Source organism: Emydura macquarii, unplaced genomic scaffold, assembly GCF_026122565.2.
Source record: "Emydura macquarii macquarii isolate MOO-44397 ecotype Brisbane River unplaced genomic scaffold, CSIRO-AGI_Emac_v2 contig_1253, whole genome shotgun sequence".
Taxonomy (NCBI): Eukaryota; Metazoa; Chordata; order Testudines; family Chelidae; genus Emydura; species Emydura macquarii.
Window position 1 is genome coordinate 38,010,345 of NW_027131390.1, and position 4,949 is coordinate 38,015,293.

Genomic DNA, 4,949 nt, shown 5'->3' on the forward strand with positions numbered 1-4,949 from the left:
ACCACCTTCCTGCAGTGCCTTTTTGTGCTCAGCCATCTGGCTTTATACAGACCCCTTCTATTCCTGGCCAGGTGAGCTTCATCCTTTAATTAGTCCTTCACTCCTTGGCTTCTCCTCCAGGTGCAGCCTAGGCAGTTAATTGGCCCACCTGGCCACCTTAACCCCTTCAGGTGCTGGTGGGGGGATAAACATCCTATCACAAAGGGTAAGATAATTAATGCCAATCAGCTTGGGTTTAGAGAAGCTCTTCCCCATCACATTAACGTGGTGTCTTTTCCTATAAGATTACAAGTTTGATTGATAAAGGTGACAGTGTTGATGTTATCCCCTCCACAGCTGATCAGAGAGCTTCCCCAGCATCAGGCTCTGTAACAGATTGCTGCACCTGGCTTCAGCAGCCAAGGGCTGAGGATTCGAGGAATCTGCCCCTGGAGGCCGGCACTGAGGTCTCCTTGAATTGGAACCAACAGCTCTAGCAGCAAAGTTATAGCCACCCCACATTAAGAACTGTCCAGAACAGAGCTGAGCGAACATGTGATTTTTTTATTTTGTTGGCAGTCCTGGGAAAAAACCAAAAACTTTTTATAAATTGGTTCAGGTTGAACTGAAAACAAAAATTTTGGGAATTTTTGCCAAATCCAAAAAGTAGGGAAAAAATGGTTGAGTCAAACTCAATGCTTCCTTTCAGGGACTTTTAATAAAAGTAAAGAAAATGAACAGCCAGACTCACAACACCCAAGAGGGAGGCAGCTGTCCCCCCTTCAGACCCATGGTGGTAGGAGAGCCATGTTTGAATCCCTTTGTGACTCTGCACCTCTCACTCGCCCCCAAAAGTCCTTCTGGTCACACAGAAATGGCTAATTTGGCCATTTTTCTTTTCCACCAAAAGAATTCACCAAAATCTACATCAATTCATGCAAGGTTCCAGACAACCCAAATTTGTATTTTTTTGGTGAAAAACAGTTTTGTCCAAAGAATTTTGCTCAGCTCTGGCCAGGATGAGCCATACTGCCAGCCCTGCCAAGGCTCCCGTCCCCAGGACAGGCATTGCGATAGATGGCCGGAGAAAGTCAAAGGCATCGGCAGCTCATGAGGGTGCCAGGCCTGTGAGATGTCTCCATCCAGCTTCTCACAGGCAGAGGCATGTTAGCAAAGGACGCCTGCATGATCTTTCTTTCACAAGGCGCAGTTGGGATTCAGCCCCTGGGAGCTGTTGGCCCAGCACTAATCCAGTTTAAAGGATAACCACTTCTGGGGAGTTGCTGTGCTTGGCAGACATCGGTACAGATCTGATCCGGCAAATCACACGGGCACAGTAGCAAGACAGTATGCAGCAGCTTTCCCCCAATTCGCTTGGGTCACCTCTGAACTCCCTGAGCCCCAACAGGACCTTGGCTCCAGGCTGATTCTGGGGACACCTGCCAGCCTCTCTCACACAGTGCTCTAACTTATCGTTATTGTGGTATGGCCTAGCAGCATTAACCAGATGAGGCTCTGTTGTGCTAGGCCCTGTACATATTCATTGACCTAGATTTGGATCCTTGCGGAATCAAAGGGATGTCTCCTGGAGTAAAGGGTTATTCAATGTCAGTAAGTGTATCATGATCTGTTCCATAGTGACCCACAGTCCTTGCTCCAGGGAGTTAACGGTCACACAACGCGGGTTGGATTAGCAGGAGTCTGAGACAGGGCCCTGCTCCATCCTGTTTGCACCTTTCAGATGTTGGAGCGAATGGGATTATTGCCCAGAGTGATCTTCCGTAGGAGCGCAGCCCCATTCTGGGTGGGCCTTTGTCCAGTTTCCATCTCTAGAAACACGTTTGTTATTTCTATGGATTTGCTGGACAGTTTGGAAGATTTATTTTCCAATGATGGGTCACTTCAAGTTTTCCATAATTATGATGCACAATTGGTCACCTAAATCCTCTGGTACTGGGTCACCTTCCTGACAGGACAGCACAACCGTTTTGCTACTGCTGGCTAAAAATGCAGGCAATTTGGCCAAGTGGCTACAGTGCTGGATTAGGCTTTAAGAAAGCTGGGTTCTATTCCTGGCTCTGCTGCTGTAAGTCACTTCCCTGCTCTGTGCCTCAGTTTCTCTAGCTGTAAAATGGGGATATTAACACTGACCTCCTTGGTAAAGCACTCTGAGATCTGTTAATGAAAAATGCTCACTAAAAGCTAGGAATTATTATTTACTGTACATTTGTGCACCTAGCACAAAGGATCCTGTCCAGGTTGAGAGATTATCACAGTAGAAATGTTTACTAATAATCTGTGACCTCTGTAAAGAGCAGGGACCAGTAAGCATCAGGGAACGGAAGCCATTATAACTTGATCGCAACTCCCCATAAGACACAAAACAATACATGTCCCTGAACATTTCATTCTCCTTAGCAAGGAACCTTCAGAAACCAAACATCTGAGCTCTGACACTTGGGTTTGCTGAGCCTGCCTAAGTCAGTTCACAGTAAGGTATGTCTGTATTGTATGGGTCCATAAATCAACCCATGTGCATGGTAACTGACAGCCCAACATCCTAGCAACATGGGACATCACTCACCATGAGCATGGCACTGTTACATTCACGGTACACACACAGATGTTAGATAAAACCATCAAATCCCCTTGCTGGAAGGCTGCAATATAACACGACTTTATTTCTTAGAACTTAGAATGATGACACACACGAACCCCACAACAGAGATAGACAAAGCAGGCTGCTCCTGAAAACAGAGAGGCACAACTTACCCCACCTTGCTCTGTAAACTGATTCTGCTCTTTTACAGCATCCCCTAACCTTCCAGCAGGTCCAGGAAACACTTAACAAGTTACAGTGCCAGCCCACAGTGCCAGTTGAGTTTGCAAACACACCACAAGCAGGAGGCAACCCCTCTGGGACAGCGAGTGACCCCACTTTGGACACAGCTACCTCCCAGACTGGATAGTCACTCTATGGTTTATCCCAGTGACGGTCGGCTTTAGGTCTCCAGTTCAGTGCTAGCCAAGAAACACTTCAGTCCCTGTCAGAGCTAACTCCATCCCGGCCACTCGAGGGACACGCCAACACTCCAGCATGCGATCCAGGGGTCAGGTGCCTGGAAGCCAGCCACATGTGGGCTGTCTGGGGGCCCCAGAGCATGGGGTGAAGTTTAAAGGAGCCGCCAGCAGAAAAAGGGCTTTATTGTTTGAATCAAGGCCTGAATCCTTGGGTTTAAAGCCGGAACCTGTTACTGATTGGGGGTGTTACAGCCATGCAAGTGTGACTCCCCCTCATGTCCCAGCCCCTCGCTCTGCCAGCAATGTTCCCCCTGCCCCAACCAAAGGTCCACCTTGCCAGCGGGGGCCTGCGCCAAAGCCCTCCGAGGCAGACACATCCCACCGGCTGTAGCTCACTCTGCAGTACTGTGCCACGGCGACACGTTTCTGCCGCGCCCGAGGCACGAGAGCCCAGAGAGCTTTGCCTCCAGGTGGGGGCTGTCAGGGAGAACCCAGCGCCTTGACTCGAGGACTCCCAGCGAGGAAGCTGAGAATGAGCTTCCCCCAGCAGCAGCCATTTTTGCTCCCATCCCAGAGGAGAGAAGTTTCTGGCTCCAGGAACTGGGGTTAAACACTGGTTGCAGCTTTCCTATGCTCAGGTGCGGCCTGGGGACGGAGGGAGCATGGCTGTCAGAATACCCAGCGGCCAAACAGCTCCCAAAAGTTTCTAGCAAGCAAAGTGATCTGTGACAGCCCTCTGCCTCCTGCCACCTCCCAGGGAGAGAACCCCCTGCAAACCCCACCGGGCCACTGAGCCCCTTCAGAGCCAGGCTCTGCTCCTGGGCCCGGGAAAATGGGCCGCACACACTGACCTTTGCTTGCTGTTGCATGGGATGCAGGGGATCCTGCGCGGCAGGGGTTGAGCAGCACGTGCCTGGATGCCTCTTCCTCTTCTGCCTGGGCCCTCATCTAAGCTCACCCGACGCGGCGGCACCCACCTGCATGTGCACCTGCGAGCTCCGGCCCCTGGATGTTTGCCATCGATCGCTGCGCTCCAGCGGAGAGAGATGAATTCTTTCCTACACTCTGCTCGCCTGCTCCAGTCACACTCTGCATCCCTGGGAGCCAGACAGCAATCCTAGCAGTGCATGGAGAGAGCAGGGCTAGGAAGGGGAGGGGGAGAAAAGTCTGCTCCGCTCCCTTAGCCCAGCTCCTTTCCCTAAGGACACGTGACTAATCTGCAGAAATGGCTTTGCTCTCTCACTGCTGCCTGCCGCTGCCTTTGTGTGGGCTTTGCAAGGGCACGCGGCCTCTTCCTCCATCACCTCCCCAGGTCTCAGGTGCCCCAGCCCAGACATACCCCCTGGGAAGTTAGCTAGGCAGGAGCCAGAGGGACACATACTGTCACCGCTTCCTGGCACCTGAGGGGGAAGGATGCCCTTCCAAGCCGCTCTGGGAGCTCAGGTCTCACTGGTGCCGGTGACCGCATGATCCTACAGCTTCTTTCGGAGCCAGACGCAAATCTGCCCACAAGGCACCTTAGCTATCAATGACCCACTGCATTTTTGCAAGTCTCCAGCAGCACCCTAGAGATGTGTGTGACCAGCTCTCACCTTCATCCTGAGCTGACTCAGACACCAGGCTAGCTGCCCAGAGACTCCATCCCAATCAACTCTCTTCGGCTTGACATCTCACTTTGGGGCACAAGACCATGTCCTGATTCCAGCAGAAACCACACAGCTGTCCAGCCAAGCTCCTGCCCTGGGACTGGGAGAGGGAAAGCAAAGCCAGCTGGACTTGACAAACTGGAAAGGATCAGAGAAGGGACACGAGAATGATTAAAGGGTTAGAAAACCTGCCTTATAAGGACAGAATCAAGGAGCTCCATCTATTTATCTGAACCAAGAGAAGATAAAGGTGTGACTTGATCACAGTCTGTCAGTACCTACGTGGGGAACAACTATTTAATA